A 27,893-nucleotide genomic window follows, 5' to 3' on the forward strand; every position below is an offset into this window, starting at 1 on the left:
AACGCTTCCCAAAACATGCTGATAAGACTGTGTGGGAAAGTATCATCTCAGAAACTGAGAGCTAGGTATCTCACCATAGACTTCTATGGAGAGGTTTGTGTATAAAAGAGGGGACAAATTGCCATAGCTTTGGAATTTTCCCCAACGCTTCTGTCAGACGGCAGGGCTCTGTCCGGTTGTACCCAGAATCTATCTGCTGAATGTACCTGATTAAAGTCTGATGTCTGTATTCGTACCAACTTGAAGACTTGTCTTTGGGTAAGAAATAAAATGTATCTATCTATTTAAACCTATTTCTGTCTTTATTCTGTCTTCTCTTTACCTTACATTTCGTTTACAAGGCAGATCACATACACTCAGTCTCTGGAGAAACTTAGACAGATTTTTATTAGGCATTATCTGGGAACATAAATGGCCCAGAGTATACCTAGATCCAGGAAGACAGAAAGCAGTAGTCATGGGAATTAGAATTCGATTACAGCCCCTAATGCAAACCCAGAGCAGACCTCCTTGTGATTGGGTGACAATGAAGGTGGGAGAAATCAGACAGAACCTGTTATGTGAAATAGGTATCTTTAGTCCCCCGTGTGATCTGGAGTCAGAAAGAGGTCCAAGAGGGGGAAATTAAAACAGTGGTGGACCCCGAGCGCTGTCCGTACTCGCTTCCCTTCTTGACCCGCATTTGCACGCAAGAGGGGATACTTGTATTGTGCGTTCAAATGTTTTATGTTATCTTTCTATCACCTTTTTTTTGTTTCCCTGCTGTTCTGCTGTTATCCCTATCATGGACACTGCCCATTTCAGGGGCATTAATGTCCTGTCCATTCTCACCCCCACTTTAAATACTCCTTTATTCTTCTGTCTTTTTACTTTCTTCCCTGAATGTTTTCATGCCCTGCGCTGCACTAACACGCCTGCTTCTCTGCCCTTTTCTATGCTGATCTCCTTCCCTAATTTTTAATCTACTGGGGATGATTCTTTGAGTTCTAACTTTCACTTCTATATTCTGTTCTGTTCTTTCTCACCCTTTCTCTTTCTCCTATTCTGTCCACCTCTTTGATTTGCGAGATGTGCGCAAGACTGTGCTTGTTGTGTGAATGGTGCATAACACCGAATCCAGGCGACTGCGATTTGGGGTTTGCCGTAAGTTTATTTCAATGTTCAAAATCTTTGGATTGGTCTTTATGCTAGCATTCTCGCTTAACAATCCTTAGAGATTGCGCATTCTCTGTTTCCCATTCCATCTTGTGTTCTGTCTTAACCCCCCCTTTTCAAATCCCTGTCCCCCTGTTCTTACTATGTATTCTGTTCCTTCTTCTTCTGTCGCCCCCCCCCCCAATCCCTTTCCCTGCTCTCCTCCATCCTAACTTTCTCTATCTACCTCTTCCTATTAGTCCCCTGGGTCTAATCCTGCTCTTTTCTTTTCTGTATGTTCTCGTATCGGGGGAATTTCCTTTACCCTAGGAGAACAGCACGCTTTCAGATTGCTCGCCTTCTGGTTTCTCTGCTCCTAGTAACTACTCTTCAAAACTGACAGCCCCCACCTTTCCACATCTGCTATTGCCTTTACTCTGTGTGTGCGGCACATACTTTTGCTTGTGCTGACACAGTTATCCTCGAGATTTTTTTTTATTGCCTCGGGACTGTCCCTCCTACTTCCTATAACTTTCTTCTCTTTTCAGCTGTAAACACTAATTAATTACGGGGCTCAGCTTTGTAGCTGCTTACCGCCGTTCAACTGCTGTTTTCCCCTTATCTCTAAACTTCTCTGCCTCCCATGACTTTGCCAAATCTTTGTGCACTACACTTCCCATAAGACCCTATTCAGTTCTTTTAGTTCTCTGAACTATGCTTTCCCTCTAACAGCCCTTCTTCCTGTACTTTTCTCGGCTCTTTTTCATAGTGCAGCATTAGAACCTTTGATTTCCGTTTTTATCTCTTATCTCCCCTTTTTAACTTCCGTAGTAGTATATGGCTGTCTTGTGGTCTGCGGGTCCGCTCTTTTTTCTTTTACATCTTTGTGTGTGTTTTTGCACTCCGTCTGACTTGAGTGCACTATACTGTACCGTCTCTGTTTTTCTTACTTCTTATCTCTGTATGCCGTTGTCTACATCTGGCTTGGCTTTTTCACTTTGAAGCGCATTTCCTGCCCGTTATTATTTACTGCGTAGTTCACCTAATTGTCCTTTTTCACTGCTGCTCAGTTCTGTGCTCTCACCCCACCCCCATAGCCATTTTTTTTCCCTTAAGTCTAATCTGAGTTCCTTCCTGCCACAATAATCCTCCCTGCCCTCCTCTCTGATGCTCTACCGACTGTTCGTGGTCCGTGTAAAATTTATAAGGGTGTGGCCCGCACGATACCAATTGGGGTAACTTAACACCTTACATACACCTTTTTGGCTTCCTGTGCAAACTAGAAATCATTTTTTTTTTGATTCCCTATAAAACTATCCCTTTTCCTTCTCAGTCCCATGTGGTGTGAGTCTTGATTATATACTCCCTCTTGGGCTTCGAATAAACTTGCCCGAAGAGCTGTAAGTTCTAAACCCTTTTTTCTCACATTTTTGTTAATATCCTTATTCAGGCTTCTGAAACTGCCATTTCTTTCTGTAGCTTTTAAAAGGTTTTCTCTAACAAGTGCTGTAGTTCACTATCTCAAGGACATGAGAATCTGGGAAGCTTGCCCACTTTAGCTGCCTTATCAGTCCAACACTGCTTCGGCAGAGGAGACTCTACAGTTCATTTTTAAATGCTAAGAAAGTGATTTTTTTTTTCTTTCCCCCTGTTCCGTTCGTTTTTTGTCCCTGTTCTATGTTGAAGTGGTACAAGTTAAACAGTCATTTACACAGGGGTGTTCTGTTTTAATGGTGTGCTCGTTTAAAAGAAATAGAAGTTACAGCCCCTGCCCCTGCACCGTACTATCGTGTTAGTTTTTTTCAGGATGCTTTTTAATACTTTTTAATCATCGGTGAGCCTGACTATATTATAACGTTATCTACAGGAAATACTGCACTTCCTCGCTTGCATTGTGGTTTCGTCCTCCGACTGCATACAGCCTGGACTGGCTTATTTTAAACATTTGTAATAATGAGCTAGGTTATAATATTTCCTGATGAATATTTCCACGTCCTGAGAATGACAATCACTTTTATCCAACACAGAAAGTCACATAAAATTACAATGGTTTATTGTTACATTAAGAGCTAGATAATCCTTTGTATAACTTATATGATAGTATAAATATTCTGTACTATATAGAAGCATTTCTCTGCTTTTACCTTAATAGATATGCATATAAAATATGTTTTACCTTTCCGGTTGAGAAGATGATGGCTACGTGCCATGAGAATACAGCGTTGTTTCACTTCAGTTATTTCCTGTTGGTCCTTTATAACCCAACCTTCTCTTTCCTTCTAATGCTGCAGCTGTTCTGTTTGTCATCATTTAGACATATCATTTCAGTCACTGACTAGTATGTATGTTCTATGCCGTATCATTGGAAGTTCTTGTAAGAATCAAATGTTTTAATTTGTTCTTTTTCCCCTTTTACCTGTTTAGCCACAAAAGCTTCGTGCCATCGCATTGGGGTTTATTTTATTTACTATGTTCCTTTTCTGAATGTATGAGTATTAATTTGTCATATTTATGGGTATTTAACTTGTCATATTTGCACCACGATTCTAGTGTCCTGTTTCAAAATTTATTGATTTATATGCTTCTCTTATATTTTCCTGTTTAGATGCTACTTCCAACCTATCCGGTACCCGCCCCAAAAGCATTTAATATGTATTTACCTTTATTTCATTTATTCTAGGGGTATTGCTCCGGACTACACATGTTATAATGTCTTTGTTAATATACATTTTCTTGCCTTTTGTTGAAATCAGTGTTCCAATTACATATATGGTTCTCTCCTGTTATTCTTATTATAGTATGTAGTAGTTTCATGTCTTGTTTAAAGTCTATATTTTGTTTCCATATACAGCTTCCAACCTACCCTTACAGCTTATTTTTGCCTTACATTACAAATTAGATAGGCCCAGTTTGTATCATATAATATGTACACTTATCTTTCCTTCAAACATACATAATTTACCCCTTTGAAAACCGGCTTTCTCCTTCTTTGTCCTAGTGTGGCTTTCTGTAATTACGTTACAATGCTTCTTTAATCTGTTTTTGGTATTATGCTGACAAATCATTTACGTGGCCCCCCATGATTTATGCTTCATGATCCTGGTTTTCGCACTTTAAATGGTATTACTCAATTCCTATAGATGTTACTTTCTTTTGCCCTGTACAGATATATGTCTTAATGTTCCACTATAATGTCACATTTACCTTAGTATGATTAGTACGCATGTATTTCTTGCTGAATGCTTAACTGGTAGTATTTTAGGAAGACTGTTGCATATTTTGGTTAAGCAACTGTTTTTGTTATATCTAAATGCTATCATATTGTGCTTGTGTTCTATAACACAGGGGTATAGCGTGATTTCTAGAGCATGCTAGCTACAGACTCTTTCTTGTACAAATATTTGTGCTCAAACTTTCATAACTTTTACTTCTATGATGGCAGTGCTGGTCCGCTGCCCATCTACAATCTTTAACACTAAGCTACGTATGTCAAAACTGTTCTACAAGGTTAAGTATTTCACAGTCTTTTTCAGCTTTGTTCGTCTTGCATGACTGAGTTTGTACTGCTTGCCCTAGCTTCCTCCCTGTTCCGCTCTACCACCTCCAAGCTTTCCTTTCATAGTTTGCTGTGTGGCAGCCTTAGTATACACGGTAAAGTTAAGGTGCCTTACCAGAAGAGCTTACATGTTTTTTTCCTTTAAAATAATTTCTTGGCTTGCTACTTCTGGATTAGGCTTCAGAGATTCTCTTTAGGAACAGGCTATATTTCTCATTTCTTTTTCCTTTTTCTCTTTATTTCTTAATTTTTATTTATTTAATTTCCTTCTACTAGTGTCATGCTATAACTTTGATACTGATGTCTGAGACTCACATCCATCGAAGGTGCCCCTTCAATGGATGACGGTATCTCATTTATTAGATTTTGAGCAGACTTCCATTCCATTTTTCGGAGTGGCCTGCGGTTTCGGCATTATTGCCCACCTATGGGTTACCTGTATAGATGATCGCTGTGGCAATACAGGGACGCCTAAGACATTAGTTGAGATTGTATACAGGTTGACTTGGGCATTCAATATTATTGGATAGTTAGTCGTATACGGGATGTTCCCTAACTTTTCAAATTTTTAGCATGGTTAGTTGTATACGCGATGTTCCCTAACCACAAATTTCTGAGTGGGTTGTTGTACACGAGAAGTTCTCAAACTATAGGTCCTTTGGGGTGATTAGTCGCACACGAGAAGTTCAATTGTACACGAGAAGTTCTCTAATCAGCGGAAACTCATTGGACCGCTGCTCTTCGACTCATGACACCTTATTCGCTGGTTTTTTGAGTTCATTTTGGGAGTGTTTGCAATGTCCCTTCTTGGGGGCTCTATCATGGGCTGGAGCTCATGGCTGATTGTAACCGAGATAATTCTTGGCAGGCAGTAGAAACCGAGATTTATTCCTGTCTTTAGAAGCACACTCTGGGGAGTAGTATTTATCAATTTGGGATAGAGTAGTATAAATATATAATAGCTGACACTAATCACCTTCTGCTCTATTTTCTTACACTTTTCACCTTTGTGACTTTCAATTGTCTGTTTATTTAACCTGCGGCAAAAGCATAGGGCTTTCCGCCAATTAGTAATTTATATTCTAGGTTCCGTTACTGGGACGCTCTTGAAGGCGCGTGAGTATAAAGGTGTTTTCTATACGCATGATGCATGTTTTTGTTTAAATGCTTTTTCCTTGCATGTTTTTGTTTAGTTGCCCTGGTTACAGATCTCTGAATTTTTGATTTGAATCATCTTACTCATAGATATTGCATTATATTGCACACATCTTTCCATGAGTTCCTATGTGGATTGTCTTCCCCCTATTTCTGATCCCACTATGTCCTCCTCATCCCCTACTCCCCTGGAAAGAGTCCTTAATTTCTTTCCCGCTGATAAAAAAGAGCTTACCCGTTTATGTCAAACCTGGCATACCGCTTGGTCCGCTAAGGATCAAGGACTGGAATGGCCATCAAAGGGCTCCTTTGATCAGGGCAAGCTCCAAGCCTTGGTCTGCTACAATGAATCCAACAAAACAGGAAAATCTAGGGATAAGCATTTAGCTGCTATTAATAAATTCATACTTATTGCACAAAACCAGCATGACAGAGCCCTAGCGAGGTCTAATTGCGATCAAGCCCCTTGCCAAGAGGCAATAACACCTACGGCCCCTCCACCCTATGATGCTGCTACCGCTGTAGGTACTACCAAACTCCTACCATGTGCAGTGGGATATACACCAATACCCCCAGGATATTGTGATAAACCTCAGCTACAGATTTCTCAGGGATCTCAGACACAGACCTCCTTATCTCAAGGATCTCAGACAGTGATACCCTCGCTGCCTGCGATATCTCCCGCTCCTATAAGATTTGACCCACCTACTACCGTACACATTGCTGGTGTAGTTGATCTATCTCTTCCCTCATCACAAAATAACCCAATTCCAATATCTCAGGGGTCAGTACAAACCCAGACGCCCTTAACCCCTTCAACAACCCCAGTAGTCACGACCACCGCCCAATTGCCTACTATTACTACTGCTCCAACGATGCAAGCAACAACCCAGACGCTAACCCCACCACCGCCTCATGTATATCGTACTATTGGAGGCTATGAGATTGAAATACCCCCTCCCATTATTGAGCAATATCCTTGTGTCCTGGACCCATCGGTTCCGGTCACCGTCCAGCACCCTGTTATCAGTCAAATTGATGTGGCTGCCCAGACCTCCACGTATCCTGGGCCAGAATCAGGATTGACCTCGCACATGACCACCCAAACGACTACCTACCCACATATGGAGCACACAACTCAAACATTACCTCCACCACTACATTTTGACTCCCATGTCCAAACTGGTCCCTTGCCCGCTGAATCCCTACAGTCTATTCTGTCCCAACTACGACAGATGGGTTTCATTCCATGTAGTCCTGCTACACAGACCCGGACTATTTGTCAGGAACTCTATGATCGGGGTTTCATTAAACCGCCCCCTTCAATGCCCACTCTGGAACCTCAGTGTTCTACTCTTCCTAGATGGGACACGTTAGGTGCACGGCCAATGCGTCCCTTGGTACTCCCAGCCAAACCAGCTAATGAGGAGCGACCGAAGGTTAGACTCTCCCCATTAGACGAAGCATGGGAAGTTTTAAAACAACAACTCCCCACAAAATCGGACATAGAGGATATTCGAAATGAGCCTCCTCCGATGTTCCATTTCTCCCCTTTTTCAGATAGTGAAGTAATCCCTTCCCTTGCAGACGATTCACCTCGTTTCACGTTACCTAATACCCCAGTCCCCTCGGAAGAACAATACGGTCAGGCATTGGCTAGTATGGGAGATGGCCTCGCGTTTGTTTCAGAAGGACTTCGTTCCTTACGCAAGTCCCTGACAACACAACCGCGCCCTGATACCCCGGACACCGTGGTATCTGTTGCACCAAAATCTGATTTTCCTCAACAACATGATCTTATTTCTCATCATACCAGACAACGCCACCCTCAAAGTTATCTTACTAATGAGGGATCTAGCCGCTGCCTTACAGTCATTGATAGTCCCCATCATCCTACAGTTTTGCCCGCCCTAAATACCAGTACAGGACCTATCCTATCTGGTCCGCCTAGCACACCTGCCCAATATGTGGCATTACATGAGAATTCATGGCATTATGTTCAACCATGGGTTGATAATCTCGCAGGATGGTCTGAGGCACTCCAACCCCAGTCCGCCCTCTTCCCGCGTGAAGGATCCTTACGGTCTGACAAGCTTTCACTTGTAAGAGATCTTATTTATGACCACCCCGACCCCCATTGGGATCAGAAAACAACCCTCTATCTAATCCAAGGTCTTCAGGTTTGGAAAAAGTATGAGAATCAGTTTCCCCCAACCGCCTCAATTGATCTCCTTAAATCAGTGAAACTTTTTCCCCTGCTGAATAAAATGTCAGGAGGTGTTCCTCATACGGAATACACCCCACTTTCAGCCGTTGAATTAAATAGCCTCATACTACAGCTCCCGGACATTGCACAGGGAGGCAACCGTTGGTTAAAGAAATTACAGGACATTACCCTGGGGACTACTCTATCAGTAGGTGATATGAAAGCGCTCCTTGGCAGAACCCCACACGCTAGTGTCACTGACATATTCACTCAATCGGGCTATGCAAAATTTGTTACAGATACCCAATATGATGGTAACCCTTTGACTGAAATTCAGACAAAAGTATTTCAGGAAATCCGGACCATGTATCCGACCCTTAAAGACTTTTCTGTTATCACTTCCCAAAGATGGGAAATGGATTCAGAGCCTATTGAGGCTTATTTACTCAGACTCCAAGACCTATATAAAGAACAGACAGAGGAAAAATTTGACTCTGATAATGCTCTTCCAGTATTCTACCATTTACTGAAGGGAACCTTACCTTCAGAAATTAAACTGAAGTTGGAGAACACCGTAGGTCTCCAATTGGAAAAATGGCCTAAAATTCGTGAACACATCCTTCATCATTGCAGACGGCTTATTAAAAGCAAGCAAGATGAAGCCCAACATCGTAAGACAGTACACACTAACTTAGAAGTGTTACAGACTGAAGATCTAAAAGAGAAAAGAGCCTCTAAGAGCTCTAACACTGATACCAATACTCCTGACACTTCTCCCCCTGTTATTGTTATGTATGCTGACCAACGCTATGACACTAACGGCCGAAATCAGGGCCCACGGCCCTACCGCTCAGACCGTAGAAATGATTACCCAGAAGAAAGAGGTCGTCGCTGGCAACCTCCTGGTGATAATAGACACCCTAGAGACTCCCGTTCCCGACCTAGTCCTGATCGCTTTCCAGATGTCCTGTGCTTCCGTTGTCAGCAATATGGCCATTATGCACGTGAATGTCCACAACCATTACAAAACAGACCCAGACATATAGTCCGGCAAGAACGACAAGAACGACAGTCATTCCCTTTTGGAACCCGGATCAACGTAGACCGCGGTGACCACAGACCTAGGGATCAATATTAACTACCCCATAATAACTAGGTGTGATCCGAACCCGATCTGATTTTCTTGCTCTCAGTTACTCATACTACCCAGCTCCTCATTTAGTATCCACAAAGCATTTATCTGGTGTGACGTTTCTGTTTCTATTACAGGTGATATATTTTTATCTTATATTTTTCTAGGTTTAAATGCAAGTGTATATTTTTGGTACCATACCAATGACCTAACTAAGTCAGCAAGTTATTTATTTGTTTTTATGCATACCTTCCCTGGGGAGTTCTTATCAACTGCAGGGATGAGCGATCCCCAGAGGGTGTTCATTTTATGTTTATGTTTTTTTATATACCCGAACTGACTTATTTATGCCATTTTATTTAAACGGATCCCTTTTACATAAAAGCTATGTATTGCTGATTGTTAAAATGTTTTCTGCTTTAACTGTTACGCTGTTTAAATTGATGTGACATTCACTTCTTTAGTTTTTTCATGAATATAAAGCCTTCATTTTTGAAGTCTCTCTATGATATGTGTGATTTTCATTATTTCCTTGTCTAAGAAAGAAGAAATATTTAATAACCATTATCCGTTATATGGAATGAATGCGAAAAATATTCCCTTGAACTGGCCATTTAGGGGAGCATTTTGCGCTGATCATAGATTTTATAGTATTCTTGGACTGAGAATTGGTGAAGCTTTCAGACATATACACTCCACTTTCTGATTCCTTTCTATTCAAAACAGCAACTATTACTCTTTTTATCTCTCTGTCTTTCACTGTGAGTGATTGTAAAAAGAACTGACTGGTGTACATTATTTGTGTGCAGCGGTACTGGAATTTATGCTTTGTGTATTTAACTAACACCTTGCTTCAACTAACTCTTACCACGTGGTGGCTTTGTCTTAAAGCGATATGCTTCTCCCTACTTCTTTAACTGACTGAAAAGGGTTACTTAAACTCTATGTGAAGGTCAATCAAGTGGCTGCACTTTTTAATGTTTTTTCTTCCATTTGTCTTTTTCGAGGAACCTTTTTCTTGCATTGCAGTCTGAATATGCCTTGCTGCAATTCAGATGTATAATATTTTGTTTTATTTTTATTTTCAATTTCTTTTATTTTTATATATTTTATTATTTTTTTTTTGGATTTTTATAATTTTTCATTTTCAATGCTTTGTTTCTTACCAAGCCTCTTTCCTGGCCCCTAGCATTCTGACTTCTTTCAACCACATAAATTGCACTAAGTTTTGCCTTTCCCCAGATGAATACAGGAATTCCGTTGACGTCCCTCACCGAGGAGACGACTGCTAGCAAAGAAGAACTACCCGATAATGTATCTGATCTGAAGGCTATGTTGCAACAAAGAATCGCTAAATCCAAAGACAGATGCACAGACCCCAACATTACCTGCTGTGAGAAACGAGACATTATTCAGCGTGAGTTTCAACAGATGCATCAATTGGTCCATGAACAAAAGAGACAGGCTCTCCACTTACTGGAGTTGCAAGAAGCTTTGGCCTCTACCCTTCCCTCTGAATCATCTCACTCGTAAGTCCTGCTGGCCTCCTGCAGCTGAGGGCTCAACCCTTGGTGAATGGTAGTCATCATAGGTGAAGATTCCATATCTATTGGCGATAGATTGCGACGCATTGCCCTCCATACATCAATAATTGAACATTTACCATCATCTCTAAATTCTAATTGTTTTTTTGTAGATATAATTTCATATATACTATTGCTATTTATGTAAATTGGCTTTTCATTATTGAACCCTTCTGGTTTCCCTTTTGCTTTTGCACTTAATTAGCACTGTTTTCTCCATGTTGACATTGTCTTTCATGTCTATTCAATTCACACTGATTATGCCCACTAAGATATACAGTTATTATTTTGCTTATTCCTTTGCCCGCCTCTGGCTCTTGATGGACTGATTATGATGGTGTATGCCTAGAATAAAGACATGGAAAGATTCAACTTTGTACACCACAAATACGTCTTCAAGATCTATCCAGGCCCAAATGATGTTAGATCCCCCAAGGTTGTGGCAATAATCTTTACACCTTGCAAACTGCTGGACCACAAGTCTTGGGTCCATGTGAAAGATATACAGATTTACTCAGCCGCAGAACCAGATGTTACAAGCCTAACCATCTCAAGACCGACAACTTCCTTCAGCAAGCCAGCCTGAAAACCCAGCCCTGTTAGATCTTCCAGATCTCCGTCCCGATTCTTCAGCGCTTCCACCGCCTCAACCATGATCGATGAAAGAGAATTTAGAACTAATACTTAATTTGAGAATTACTGTTGCTGTTTATGGACATTATAAATTCATATTTTGTTTTATTTTTAGTTTAGCAGTAATCCTGTCTAGATATTGAAAAGGTTTTATTTTTATTTTCCTATTATTTCCTTTATTGTTCTTTATTGTTTTAATTGTTTTTCTAAGAGTTTCCCTATTATTTCTGTTTAGGTAATTTAAAATTGAAATTGATATTGCTCAAATACAAGGGTAACATCAAACCCTAATACTGGCTAAGATATCATAATGTAGATGTAAACTCTGTCAGTATCAATCAGTTATGCAATTGTTTAACTCTGGTGTAGGCTTACTTACGTTGCATGTCTTTCTGTAGGTTTGACTAAGCTCCAAGTGGGGTAATGGATATATAAATTGCTTCCCATACTTCCAAGTCATTATGCATAGGTCAAGATCCATGCATGACCTTTTTTAATATAAATTGACCATTTTTGCTGTATAAGGCAACCTCATTCTTGCTATTCACTTATTAGTGCTCATGATTGGATGCCAATGATGAGTAATAATAAGATCCAAGAATTCCGACCTGTTTAAGGATTCTGAATACCTACAACCTTAAACAGCCTGCAATCTGAATACTAGCCATATATTTGTTGAGCACATAACAATGCTTAATCAAAACCATTATTCCTTCCAAGGACCACTGAGACAGATACATTAGATTATCTCCCCATGCACTATGCTACAGATACAATAGAAGCCATAGAAAGACCTGAAAGTATTTATTAGTATGATCCACCTGAAATTGCTATTACCCGCATACCTATACATGGGATTTTGTAAATGAGCTCATGGATTAGTCCCATTCATAAAACCTCTCTCACTACAGGTTTGAGTACGCCTCAAGAGGGGTAACATCAAGATTAAGCCCAAGGGGTTGGGTAATATAAAGGGAATTCCATATGCCCAGAAATATACCACCTAAAAATGAATTTTTCTGTCTGGCATAATATCTGCTAGCAACCCATAAGACCAAAACTCCTCCTCTCGTTTGATAGCTTGCCACCTTCTGGAATGGATGATGACGAGCTTGACGAGCTTTGTGTCACCCCTCTCCAGAGGGGGTGACAAGTGGGGAATGTATAATTATACTACAGCAAGAGGCCCTCACTGGATCCACCGGAAGGGTGGAAGGCCAGATTTTAGGACTCAGGCTGTAAAAATACCAGCTAGGTTTAAAAATCTATGACTGGCTGCGCAAGGACTTGCTTTTCCTGTAAGTTAATATATGGCCTGGCTTTAGATCTGCCACTGGAATAGTGATAGGTAAAGCTATGCAGCCTAGAACAACTGAAAGAGTACTGACTAGGCCAAACAACAAGAAAGTGATTTAATATTTGAGAATCTGCAAAAAGCAGGTCTGAACAATGAGTCCTGACACAAACTGGTACAACTGTCACTTTAAATCAGATGAACAAAATGGAGTCTATTAGTTTTGTATAAAAGGCTACAGAGGTTATACAGAGTTCTTAAGATGGTGTGAAAAGTATTGCGACACAGACAGATGTGGAACTGTTATCTCAACGCTTCCCAAAACATGCTGATAAGACTGTGTGGGAAAGTATCATCTCAGAAACTGAGAGCTAGGTATCTCACCATAGACTTCTATGGAGAGGTTTGTGTATAAAAGAGGGGACAAATTGCCATAGCTTTGGAATTTTCCCCAACGCTTCTGTCAGACGGCAGGGCTCTGTCCGGTTGTACCCAGAATCTATCTGCTGAATGTACCTGATTAAAGTCTGATGTCTGTATTCGTACCAACTTGAAGACTTGTCTTTGGGTAAGAAATAAAATGTATCTATCTATTTAAACCTATTTCTGTCTTTATTCTGTCTTCTCTTTACCTTACATTTCGTTTACAAGGCAGATCACATACACTCAGTCTCTGGAGAAACTTAGACAGATTTTTATTAGGCATTATCTGGGAACATAAATGGCCCAGAGTATACCTAGATCCAGGAAGACAGAAAGCAGTAGTCATGGGAATTAGAATTCGATTACAGCCCCTAATGCAAACCCAGAGCAGACCTCCTTGTGATTGGGTGACAATGAAGGTGGGAGAAATCAGACAGAACCTGTTATGTGAAATAGGTATCTTTAGTCCCCCGTGTGATCTGGAGTCAGAAAGAGGTCCAAGAGGGGGAAATTAAAACAGTCCCCATGGATCCGGTACTGGGACTCGATCTTCTTGGGAATGTGGGGATTACTTAATGGCTTGGTTCAGTTCGCCAGCAATGTCTTTTTGAGGACATGATGCATGGGTACTGTGGACGCTTCCTTAGGTGGAGAAGGATAGTCCAGGAGCTCAAACATTTCAGCCCTGGGCTCGTCCTCCACAACCACCGGGAAGGGGATAACCGTAGACATCTCCCGGACAAAGGCCGCAAAAGACAGACTCTCAGGAGGAGAAAGCTGCCTTTCAGGGGAGGGGGTGGGATCCGAAGGAAGGCCATCAGACTCCTCGTCAGAGAAATATCTGATTTCCTCCTCCTCCTCCCACGAGGCCTCACCATCGGTATCAGACACAAGTTCACGGACCTGTGTCTGAAGCCGTGCCCGGCTCGACTCCGTGGAACCACGGCCACGGTGTGAGCGTCGAGAGGTAGACTCCCTCGCCCGCACCGGCGAAGCTTCCTCCGCCGACGTTGTCGGGGAGCCTTCCTGGGAGGCGACCGCAGTCGGTACCGCAAGCGGCATCGATGTCAGAGACCTCACCCCGGGCAAGGGGCCAGCCGGCGCCTCACTCAATGGTACCGGAGGGGAAGGGCGCAACAGCTCTCCCAGGATCTCTGGGAGAACGGCCCGGAGACTCTCGTGCAGAGCGGCTGTAGAGAAAGACATGGAAGCCGATGCAGTGTCGATGTCAGAGTCTGTTCCGGGCGTGGAGGCTGTTCCGGGCTGTCCAAAGTGGAGCGCATCGACACCTCCTGAACAGAGGGTGAGCGGTCCTCTCGGTGCCGATGCCTACCGGGGGCCGACTCCCCCGGCGACCCAGAGCTCTCGGTACCGACACGGGAAGGGGACCGGTGTCGATGCTTCTTTGACTTTTTCAAACAAAGCATGTCACCTGAGCTTCCCGGCACCGACGAGGAGGACGTAGAATCCAGCCGTCGCTTCCTCGGGGCCGAGGCCGAAGAAGGTCGGTCTCAGGGGGGGCTGTACCGCAGGAGCACTCAGGGTAAGGGGAGACCCACCCGAAGGCTCACCGCCACCAGCAGGGGAATGGACAGCCCTCACCTGCACTCCAGTTGAAGCACCACCGTCCGACGACATCAGCAGAAGTGGAGGTTCCGGTACCACCGACGCCGACGCAGCCTTCCGATGTCTCGGCCCCGATGCAGAGGGTCGATGCCTCGATGCACTCGATGCAGTCGTGGCCGAGGACGGAGGTCTTGACGCCGCCGACGTCGATGCAATCAATACTCCCGGTGCCGATGCCGACGAAGAGCCCGAGAACAAAACGTTCCACTGGGCCAATCTCGCTACCTGAGTCCTTTTCTGTAAAAGGGCACAAAGACTACAGGCCTGCGGGCGGTGCCCAGCCCCCAGACACTGAAGACACGACGCGTGCCTGTCAGTGAGCGAGATTACCCGGGCGCACTGGGTGCACTTCTTGAAGCCGCTGGGAGACTTCGATGACATGGGCGGAAAAATCACGCCGGCGAAATCAAAACTCGTAAATGCGGTAAGGCACCAAAAAATAGGGGAAGAAAAAAATTCGACCCGAGGCCTCAAAAGGGCCTACCCCGAAGACGAAAGAAAACTTACCGGGGCAAAAACGGATAGAGGAAAGGGAAAAAGACCGAAAAGGTCCTCTTCTGAAATCCTTTTTTTTTTTTTTTATTAGCGAAAGTCAAAAAGAGACGCGCGAGGTCGACTTAAGGGGCACGAACGGCGTAACACGACCGTACCGAGCGCGGACAAAAGAAGACTGGCCGGCACGAGCCGGTTTCGGGCGGGAAGACGGCCGCGCATGCGCGGTGCGAATCGGCGCGCGAGGGCTAGCAAAGGCTTTTGCTAGTGAAGATTCCGATTGGAGGGGCTGCCGTGGACGTCACCCATCAGTGAGAACAAGCAGCCTGCTTGTCCTCAGAGAATATTTGTTAATTTTTTGAGTATCTGCCCATTCTAAATGTGGGCCTTCCATATTAACTCCAACCAATCTACTACCGCCTAACAATTGAGAAATTTGTTCCCGTCATACCGTTTTAGAGGACCACAATGACATAGCCATCTTCCTGCCAGTATGTAAACAAAAGTGTTTATGTACTGGCAGAAAGATGGCCACATCATGAGTAAATTGATTTCACTCTAGTTACATAAATTAATACCTACCCCAAAACGTAACTACATAAACTATTTTTTTATTCAACTTTATTCATTTACAAAATTTTTGAAAATTCCTCTAAGTGATTGATCAAATTATACTTCCCCTAGCTAATTATACCATATAAACTCATACATACTCACACTATCATTCACACTCCATACTATTACTAAAATATCACCCTCATTCTCCTGAAGTAATGTGTATACAAATGCAAACTGCATTCAATATATCACTAAAAGATTGTCTTCTGCAGCTTCACACCTTAATTTCTACTTTCTCATAGATGAACCGCATTTGTAAACCATCCGAGATTTGCATGAACATAGATTGTAGACAAAAACAGCAAACAATATAAACATCAATGATGACTAGAATAGCCAAATATCAAGTTTCTTATAACATGCTTGTCCATATAAGAGTCCAATACTCATCAGTTCCTTCAGTAGGAGTGACAGACTTATATCCATAAGTTTGTGTCCACTGTATCATAAGGTAAAATTATGTATCATACCTGATAATTTTCTTTCCCTTATTCATAGCCGATCAATCCATAGACTGGTGGGTTGAGCAGGTGGAGACAGAGAGCAATCTTTTGCCTCCCTATATGTGGTCATGTGCTGCCGGAAATTCCCCAGTATGTCAATATCAAAGCTCCATCCGCAGGTCTCAGCACTTAGAGAATTACACCCACAAAGGGACACTCTGCCCAGTTCACCACCGCCGAAGCGGGGAAGGGGAAATATTCCAGTGCACCACCGCCGGGGAGGTGGGCGGGAAACCACGCCCGCCGACGCGGGGGGAACTGGCTTATCCTGCTACCGCAACCGCGGGAGGAGCTGGCTTACCCTAACACCGCCGAAGCGGGAGGGATACAAAGCTACCCTACAGCTGCACGAAGCGGGAGGGAGTGCTGGCATAATTTAGTTATCAATCCAGCCACCGCCGAAACGGGGGGAGAGGAAGCAGCAGCTCACTGTAACACAAAATCGTCTCAACTCAAAGAAACTTCAGTTGGAAGAACTTAAACACTAAGTCCTCGTGAACACAAACTGAAGACTGAACATGAACCTGAAATATAACCAGAACACAAACAATACAGATATCTGGGAGGGGCTATGGATTGATCGGCTATGATTAAGGGAAAGAAAATTATCAGGTATGATACATAATTTTACCTTCCCTGTCATCAAGCCAATCAATCCATAGACTGGTGGGATGTACCGAAGCAGTACTCACCCAGGGCGGGACATGGAAATCCCTGAACGTAACACTGAAGCCCCAAACTGGGCCTCGGCCCGAGCAGCCACATCCAAGCGGTAATGTCGTGAGAAGGTATGAGCCGACGACCAAGTAGCCGCTCTGCAAATCTCTTCCAAGGAGACAGATCTGGACTCCGCCATCGAGGCTGCTTGTGCTCTAGTAGTGTGCCTTCAGCTGAATAGGCGGAATCTTCCCTGCCGCCACATAAGCTGCCGCGATCGTCTCCTTGACCCAACGTGCCACTGTAGGCTTAGATGCCTGCAGGCCCTTACGAGGCGTCCACCGTGACACTCCGCGAAGGAGCCGCGCGGGAAGAATGGCGCTTTAATTTCATCGCCAGAGTCAAGGGCGACCATACCATTAACGTCTCCCACTCAAGGGCGGCCCAAGAAGGAGCCGACCGAGCAGTGTGGCCGGCCACAACTGGGAGGGCGGCCAGCGGGGGATGGGCGCCTAAGGCGGGAAAAACCGCCGCACTGGAGGAAAACCCGGAGAACTCTCCCAATTCCGAAAAGGCGCCCAAGAAAGGCGTCTCTGCCTTTGAACCCCCCCACTTCCCCGCTAGATGCGCGCACACAGTCCAGGGAGCATCTTTTTGCGCCATAGCCACGTGGAGATCGTTCGGGGAACCCCCTGCCCGCTAGGAAAAGGTAAAGTTACCTGCTTCTCGCTCTGAGCTGCAACGATTTGGAGTCCCAGTGAGTAGCTGCAACCAAGGACGTCTTTCTCTCAAGGACGTCTATTTTTCTGGGGTTTTTTTTTTTTTTAAACAGAGCCAGCGGGAGGGGGGGAGAAAAGGAGGGACCTGGCACCACCAGGTTTGCACTTGCTTACGAACAGCCCTCAACCCCAGGTACTCAACAAAACCTAAACAATTAGGCTTGGAGACCTAGCCAGAGCTGCTGCTGTGCGACCACACAACTGCTAGATAGAGAACATACTGGGGAATTTCCGGCAGCACATGACCACATATATAGGGAGGCAAAAGATTGCTCTCTATCTCCACCTGCTGGTAGATGGACACAACCCACCAGTCTATGGATTGATCGGCTTGATAGGGAATACGGCATTAGAGCACTCTTTTCAGCTTCCGTTTTCAATCAAGATTAAAGCTTGCATCAAACCCGATGCAGCTGCTGTGTTTCACCAAATGCATCATCAGGGGTTTAACTAAACAAAAAATAAAATAACACAGAAGCTTAATGCCATCACTGTACCTCCTCCCTATTAAGACATTAATATAAATTGCCATTTACCTTATAGAAACTTCTAACATTGATTTGGCTTCATAAGCCCTCTTGCATTCAGATATGTTCATTTCCACCACTTCCACCGGGTTGCAATTCCATGAGTTCACCACCCTTTCCATGAAGGAGTATGTCCTCAGGTTACTTGTGTCAATCCCCTTTCACATTCATCCTATGCCCCCTCATTCCAGAGCTTCCTTTCAATTGAAAGACTCACTTCCTGTGCATTTATGCCACATAGATATATAGATGTCTATCATATTTCCACTCTCCCACAGTATACATATTGAATATCTTTAAATCTGTCCCCATACACAACTGACAATTTTAGTAGCCGCCCTCTGGACTGACTCCATCCTGTTTATATATTTTTGAAGGGGAGGCTCCAGAATTGTATACAATATTCTAAATGAGGTCTCAGAGACTTACACAGGGGCATCATCACCCTCTAAACCTGAAATGAAATTTGAAGTAGCCAAGTCCTTATTGCCTGAGGACTTTTTGGTTCTTAGTGATGGTAAGGACACTAAAGGTTTCTCCACAGTTATGTTCATCTCGTGTGGCTGTTTCAGTGGATTTACTGTTTTCAGGTACATCTGCATGCTCTTCTTCTATGTTGTCAGCTTCAGAAGCGACTCAAAGATCTTTGGACAGTTGTGGCTCTGATGGAAAATACTTTACATGCTAATCTTGTAAAAATTTAAAAATATTCTGATGTGTCCGCAAAATTATCTTAACAGGATAGAAAACTGTCAGAGGTAGGAGAACATTTAAATAAACTTGAAACACAAGTTGTTAAAGATAAAGATAATTTACCTATCCATTTGCAACTTGAGAAGCTTGAAAATATTTCCAGGGATTCTAATCTGAGACTGTTAAATTTTCCTGTTACTCACTATATGTATCCCCACATGAACTTTTTATAATGTATCTTAAGAATGTGTTACAGCTTCCTACGTGGGAGAAGGTGGTAATTGTTAACGCATATTATCTTTCTAGAAGTTCTAAAATAGAAAAAGAGGAAGTGCCCTAGATTCTTTTAACTCTCCTGATAGTTTAGACCTTTCTCAATTTTTGCAGTTTTCTCAATACAATTAGGAAAAGAAATACTTTGACAGTTACATTGCAATCAGCAGTTTAAAACAGAAATCTTATAAGCATATTTTCCTTAAAAAAAAACCAACTTCCCTCTTGTGTGCAAGCTGTGTATAAGTTACCTGATGTTGCTAGACTGACCCAGTCAAAAAGGAGAGCATTCCTCCAGTTAAATGCTAAGGTTTTGGCTATAGGTGCAACATTTTTTCTCAAATCTCCTTTTAAATGTTTAGTCACTTATCAAAAAACACAATGCAGTTAAGAGGTATATCTACAGTATAAGGAAACAGCACACTAGGTTGGTTATTTATTCTTTTTATGGAAGAGTTAACTAATTACATGAAACCCATATTACTAACAGTGTCAGAAGTTTTTGCTTTGAAAACGAAAAATTTCAAGTCTTCTATGGTATGGCCAGTCTCTTGCCAATGCTGAACATGTGTTATTTTAGTATTGTTGCGTTTGATGTTACTGCGATGTTCTATAATCCACGTTTTGACCATCCGTGTACTCATCAGTTAGCTTTATCTTTCTTCATAGGTTTTTTTCAGGTCGTCACACTGCATTTTTTATATTTCTTAGGGGCACCCTTTCTCTGCACCAAGGTTTCTATTCAGTCTTTTAGCACTAGTTGTGCTCCTCTGTCACTCTACACTAGCCCCTTGGTTCTAGCTCCCTTTAGCAGATATCTTTTACTATTCATTATCACACCTTACCTCCAAGACTGCAGCACATCTCTTCCCCATACATTTCACAGCCCTCTCAGCACCATTTATTTACATTGTTGTCTAGGTCAAGTCCTTGACATTTCCTGTTACTCACGTTCAAGCTGAGTTTTCTAGTATCCCGTATTTATATATACCTTTTTTTCCCCATTTGTCTCCACAGTCTCTATTGTCATTTTAAGCTTATGCTTGGCGCCTTCACTTATCACAAATCTTTTTAAAGGTATGTACCAACCTTCATTTTTTCCCTTTACTTTTTGTTGTTTTCTTCTTTCTACATGCATTTTTTCATGTTTCGCATTGTCCACTATTTTAGGCTTGATTTGGTTTCCTCGCTTATGTTGCTCCATTCATTGGCTTACACAACAAACAGGTTAGCATTAAAATCCTACTCATTCTCGATATACACGTTTTACTACTTTAAATTCTGTTTCGGGTGGACAAAACTATGGTTTAATTTCTTAAATAATTGTATTCCTTTAGGCTATAATTACTCATGCAATTTTATATTGCTATATGTATTACAGTTTAATTTACTGTCCCATCTATTATTATTACATTTGTACCCCGCACTTTCCCACATAATGCAAGCTCAATGCGGCTTACATAGTAATTTGAAATACAAAGTTAATAGAATTGTAAAAAAACAGTAGTAAAACAATGTAAAGTTGGGCTTATTTAACTAGCCTTATGTAATTAACAGTCTTCTTGGATGTCTATTATTTATCTTTATAGAACATGCTTGAATGTGAGTTTAACGTTGTTTTTTTAAATAAAATATTATCAACTATTATTCGCCTCCACAGTGTCTTGGAAGTGTCGTGTTGATCACACTACCATTTGGTGACTAGAATCAGATACATATGGTTGTCAAAAAAATTATGTGAAGTGTGAAATCGAAGGAAAAGAAAAATGAAAAAGAACAGTGTGTCCAGCCTAACAAAAAAAGTTAATGATAAGTTCTATGAAGAAAGGCTTTCCAATAAGAATATGAATGCAGTAAAATCTCACCAAAACATGTACAAGAATAAGTAGCAACAAAGGACACTCATATAGTAAAAAAAATGAATGGTGACTTCTATGAACGAGGGCAATAAAATCTCACCAGAAAGCGAATGCTACATACCTGTAGAAGGTATTCTCCGAGGACAGCAGGCTGATTGTTCTCACTGATGGGTGACGTCCACGGCAGCCCCTCCAATCGGAATCTTCACTAGCAAAAGCCTTTGCTAGCCCTCACGTGCCGATGCACACCGCGCATGCGCGGCCGTCTTCCCGCCCGAAACCGGCTCGTGCCGGCCAGTCTCATATGTAGCAAGACAAAGAGAAGGGAAGACACAACTCCAAAAGGGGAGGCGGGCGGGTTTGTGAGAACAATCAGCCTGCTGTCCTCGGAGAATACATTCTACAGGTATGTAGCATTCGCTTTCTCCGAGGACAAGCAGGCTGCTTGTTCTCACTGATGGGGTATCCCTAGCCCCCAGGCTGACTCAAAACAACAAACATGGTCAATTGGACCTCGCAACGGCAAGGACATAACTGAGATTGACCTAACAATTTTTCCAACTAACTGAGAGTGTAGCCTGGAACAGAAAAAACATGGGCCTAGGGGGGTGGAGTTGGATTCTAAACCCCGAACAGATTCTGAAGCACTGACTGCCCGAACCGACTGTCGCGTCGGGTATCCTGCTGCAGGCAGTAATGAGATGTGAATGTGTGGACAGATGACCACGTCGCAGCTTTGCAAATCTCTTCAATAGTGGCTGACTTCAAGTGGGCTACCGACGCTGCCATGGCTCTAACATTATGAGCCGTGACATGACCCTCAAGAGCCAGCCCAGCCTGGGCGTAAGTGAAGGAAATGCAATCTGCTAGCCAATTGGATATGGTGCGTTTCCCCACAGCCACTCCCCTCCTGTTGGGATCAAAAGAAACAAACAATTGGGCGGACTGTCTGTTGGGCTGTGTCCGCTCCAGATAGAAGGCCAATGCTCTCTTGCAGTCCAATGTGTGCAGCTGACGTTCAGCAGGGCAGGAATGAGGACGGGGAAAGAATGTTGGCAAGACAATTGACTGGTTCAGATGGAACTCCGACACAACCTTCGGCAAGAACTTAGGATGAGTGCGGAGGACTACTCTGTTATGATGAAATTTTGTGTAAGGAGCCTGGGCTACCAGGGCCTGAAGCTCACTGACCCTACGAGCTGAAGTAACTGCCACCAAGAAAATGACCTTCCAGGTCAAGTACTTCAGATGGCAGGAGTTCAGTGGCTCAAAAGGAGGTTTCATCAGCTGGGTGAGAACGACATTGAGATCCCATGACACTGTAGGAGGCTTGACAAGTGTCATACACCCCTCTGGCCAGGAATTTTCTGCACGCCTTCAGCTGCCTGACCACCTCCTGAAATGGCTTGGCTTGCTCAGGGGGGAGCTTGTCCACCAACTGCCGCACATTGTTCCGCATGTGTATGCTCGTGTAGAGCTGGTAAGACTGAATTTTGGCCACGAGCATAGAGGAATGGTAGGCCTTCCTCCCAAAGGAGTCTAAGGTTCTAGAGTCCTTGCCCGGGGGCGCCAAAGCATGCTCCCTAGAACTCTTAGCCTTCTTTAGGGCCAAATCCACAACTCCAGAGTCGTGAGGCAACTGAGTGCGCATCAGCTCTGGGTCCCCATGGATCTGGTACTGGGACTCGATCTTCTTGGGAATGTGGGGATTACTTAGTGGCTTGGTCCAGTTCGCCAGCAATGTCTTTTTTAGGACATGATGCATGGGTACTGTGGACGCTTCCTTAGGTGGAGAAGGATAGTCCAGGAGCTCAAACATTTCAGCCCTGGGCTCGTCCTCCACAACCACCGGAAAGGGGATGGCCGTAGACATCTCTTGGACAAAGGAAGCGAAAGACAGACTCTCGGGAGGAGAAAGCTGCCTTTCAGGAGAGGGAGTGGGATCAGAAGGTAGGCCATCAGACTCCTCGTCAGAGAAATATCTGATGTCCTCCTCCTCCTCCCACGAGGCCTCACCGTCGGTATCAGACACAAGTTCGCGGACCTGTGTCTGAAGCCGTGCCCGGCTTGACTCCGTAGGGGAGCCTTCCTGGGAGGCTACCGCAGTCGGTACCGCAAGCGGCACCAATGTCGGAGACCTCACCCCGGGCAAGGGGCCAGCTGGCGCCTCACTCGACGGTACCGGTGGCGCAAGCACCCCCGGTACTGGAGGGGAAGGGCGCAACAGCTCTCCCAGGATCTCTGGGAGAACGGCCCGGAGACTCTTGTGCAGAGCGGCTGTGGAGAAAGACATGCATGGAAGCCGATGCAGGTGTCGATGTCAGAGTCTGTTCCGGGCGTGGAGGCTGTTCCGGGCTGTCCATAGTGGAGCGCATCGACACCTCTTGAACAGAGGGTGAGCGGTCCTCTCGGTGCCGATGCCTACTGGGTGCCGACTCCCTCGGCGACCCAGAGCTCTCGGTGCTGACATGGGAAGGGGACCGGTGTCGATGCTTCTTCGACTTCTTGGGACAAAGCATGTCACCGGAGCTTCCCGGCACCGACGAGGAGGACGTAGAATCCAACCGTCGCTTCCTCGGGGCCGAGGCCGAAGGAGGTCGGTCTCGGGGGGGCTGTACCGCAGGAGCCCTCAGGGTAGGGGGAGACCCACCCGAAGGCTCACCGCCACCAGCATGGGAATGGACAGCCCTCACCTGCACTCCAGACGAAGCACCACCGTCCGACGACATCAGCAGACGAGGAGGTCCCGGTACCACCGACGCCGACGCAGCCTTCCGATGTCTCAGCCCCGATGCAGAGGGTCGATGCCTCGATGCACTTGATGCAATCGCAGCCGAGGATGAAGGTCTGGACGCTGGCGACCTCGATGCACTCGATACTCCCGGTGCTGATGCCGACGAAGAGCCCGAGAACAAAACGTTCCACTGGGCCAATCTCGCTACCTGAGTCCGCTTTTGTAAAAGAGAGCACAGACTACAGGCCTGCAGGCGGTGCCCAGCCCCCAGACACTGAAGACACGACGCGTGCCTATCAGTGAGCGAGATTACCCGGGCGCACTGGGTGCACTTCTTGAAGCCGCTGGGAGACTTCGATGTCATGGGCGGAAAAATCGCGCCGGCGATATCAAAACTCGTAATGGCGAAGATGGCACCACAAAAGAGGGGAAGAAAAACTTCAAACCGAGGCCTCCAAGGGGCCTACCCCGACGACGAAAGAAAACTTAACGGGGCAAAACTAGAAATATAGGAAGGGGAACAGACCGAAAAGGTCTCCTTCCGAATGTTTTTTTTTTTTTTAATAGCGAAGTCCTAAAAAAGACGCGCGATGTTGACTTTTGGGGCGCGAACGGCGTAAACACGACCGTACCGAGCGCGGACAAAAGAAGACTGGCCGGCACGAGCCGGTTTCGGGCGGGAAGACGGGCGCGCGAGGACTAGCAAAGGCCTTTGCTAGTGAAGATTCCGATTGGAGGGGCTGCCGTGGACGTCACCCATCAGTGAGAACAAGCAGCCTGCTTGTCCTCGGAGAATAGCATGTACAAGAACAAGTACATAAGTAATGTCAGACTGGGAAAAGACCAAGGGTCCATCGAGCCCAGCATCCTGTCCACGACAGTGGCCAATCCAGGCCAAGGGCACCTGGCGGCGAGCTTCCCAAACATACAAACATTCTATACATGTTATTCCTGGAATTGTGGATTTTTCCCAAGTCCATTTACTAGTGGTATATGGACTTGTTCTTTAGGAAACCGTCTAACCCCTTTTTAAACTCTGCCAAGCTAACTGCCTTCACCACATTCTCCGGCAACTAATTCCAGAGTTTAATTACCCATTGGGTGAAGAAAAGTTTTCTCCGATTTGTTTTAAATTTACTACACTGTAGTTTCATCGCATGCCCCCTAGTCCTAGTATTTTTGGAAAGCGTGGACACTTCACATCCACCTGTTCCACTCCACTCATTATTTTATATACCTCTATCATGTCTCCCCTCAGTCGTCTCTTCTCCAAGCTGAAAAGCCCTAGCCTCCTTAGTCTTTCTTCATAGGGAAGTCGTTCCATCCCCGCTAACATTTTCGTCGCCCTTCGTTGCACCTTTTCCAATTCTACTATATCTTTCTTGAGGTGCGGCGACCAGAATTGAACACAATACTCAAGGTGCGGTCACACCATGGAGCGATACAATGGCATTATAACATCGTCACACCTGTTTTCCATACCTTTCCTAATAATACCCCCCAACATTCTATTCGCTTTCCTAGCCGCAGCAGCACACTGAGCAGAAAGTTTCAGAGTATTATCGACGACGACACCCAGATCCCGTTCTTGGTCTGTAACTCCTAACATGGAACCTTGCATGACGTAGCTATAATTCGAGTTCTTTTTTCCCATATGCATCACCTTGCACTTGCTCACATTAAACGTCATCTGCCATTTAGCCGCCCAGTCTCCCAGTCTCGTAAGGTCCTTCTGTAATTTTTCACAATCTAGTCGCGAGTTAACGACTTTGAATAACTTTGTGTCATCAGCAAATTTAATTACCTCGCTAGTTACTCCTCTCTCTAAATCATTTATAAATATATTAAAAAGCAGCGGTCCTAGCACAGACCCCTGAGGAACCCCACTAGCTACCCTTCTCCATTGTGAATACTGCCCATTTAACCCCACTCTGTTTCCTATCCTTCAACCAGTTTTTAATCCACAATAGGACATTTTCTCCTATCCCATGACCCTCCAATTTCCTCTGTAGCCTTTCATGAGGTACCTTGTCAAACGCCTTTTGAAAATCCAGATACACGATATCAACCGGCTCCCCTTTGTCCACATGTTTGTTTACTCCTTCAAAGAATTGGTCAGGCAAGATTTCCCCACACAAAAGCCGTGCTGACGCGGCGTTAGTAATCCATGTCCTCGGATGTGCTCTGTAATTTTGTTTTTGATAATAGCCTCTACCATTTTCCCTGGCACCGACGTCAGACTCACCTGGAACCTTTTTTTTAAAAATCGGCGTTACATTGGCCACCCTCCAATCTTCCGGTACCACGCTCGATTTTAAGGATAAATTAAATATCACTAACAGTAGCTCCGCAAGCTTATTTTTCAGTTCTATCAGTACTCTAGGATGAATACCATCTCACTCTCTTTCACACAGACGCACACACACTTTCTCTGTCACACACACACACACACACACACACATACATACATATACACACTCTCACTTTCTCTTAACTCACTCTCACATTGTCTTTCACACGAACGCGCACACACACACACTCTCTCTCTCACACACACACACACACTCTCTCTCTCTGTCTCACACACACACACTCACTTTACATTTCAGAAATAAAAAATCTTGCCCGTTTTAATGGGCTTCACGGCCGAGAGGGGAACCCTGGAACTCGCAGGGAGGTAGGGAAGGGGGACCCTGGAACTGGGAGAGAGGGAGGGGGAGGGCACCCTGGCACACACTCTCATTCTCACACACACACACTCTCTCACACAATCGCACAGTCTCACTCTCTCTCCGTCACACACACACACATTCACTTTCTCTCACACAGTCACTCTCACACACATACACACTCTGAGGAAAACCTTGCTAGCGCCCATTTCATTTGTGTCAGAAACGGGCCTTTTATACTAGTATACATATATAGAGGGGCATAATCAAACGCCTATCTCCATGGGCGTCTATGTCCGAAAACGGGTACGTGAAGAGGAGGGACAGACCGTATTTTCGAAAAAATGGACGTCTTTGTTTTGTTTCGAAAATACGGTTTGTACGGACCAAATGCCATGGATTTGTTAGTTTCTGAGCTGGGCATTTTTTTTTTTTTTTAGCGATAATGGAAACTAAAACCGGCCAGCTCAAAAATGTCCTAATCCGAGCCATTTGGTCGTGTCAGGGGCCAGGATTTGTAGTACACTGGCCCCCCTGACATGCCAGGACACCAACTGGGCACGCTAGAGGTCAGTGCGGTGGACTTCCGAAACAGCTCCCACATGCATAGCTCCCTTACCACGGGTGCTGAGCCCCCAACCCCCTCCCCCAAATGTACAACACTACCATAGCTCTTAGGGGTGAAGGCGGCACCTACATGTGGGTACAGTGGGTTTTGGAGGCCTCCAGCACAAGTGTTACAGGTAGGGAGGATGGGCCTGGGTCCGCCTGCCTGAAGTGCACTGCAATACCCACTAAAAGTACTCCAGGCCTCTAGGACTTGTTGCTACTGTAGAACCTTGGCACACCAGTTGACACCTGAAGACTAATGTCTCCGAAAACGTCCTTTATTGGAATAAGCACATTTACTCACAGTTAACTGCAGATCAGAGGTTGTGCCCCACTGGCAAAGAGTCTCCCTGGTACTGAGATTAGCAGTAGGTCAGAGCTAGCAGAATGCTGTACAATGCCCACTTTCACAAAAGTGGTGATAGGGAAGAAGCTGGAAACTATAGGACGGTAAGCCTCACTTCGATTATTGGAAAAGTAATGGAAGCGATGCTGAAGGAAAGGATAGTGAATTTCCTGGAAGAAAATGAGTTGCAAGATCCGAGACAACATGGTTTTACCAAAGGGAAATCGTGCCAAACGAATCTCATTGAATTCTTTGATTGGGTGACCGGAGAATTGAACCGTGGACGTGCTATAGACGTAATCCACTTAGATTTCAGCAAGGCTTTTGACATGGTTCCCCACAGGAAGCTCTTAAATAAACTGGATGGGCTGAAGATAGGACCCAAAGTGGTG

Source organism: Microcaecilia unicolor, chromosome 9, assembly GCF_901765095.1.
Source record: "Microcaecilia unicolor chromosome 9, aMicUni1.1, whole genome shotgun sequence".
Classification (NCBI taxonomy): Eukaryota; Metazoa; Chordata; class Amphibia; order Gymnophiona; family Siphonopidae; genus Microcaecilia; species Microcaecilia unicolor.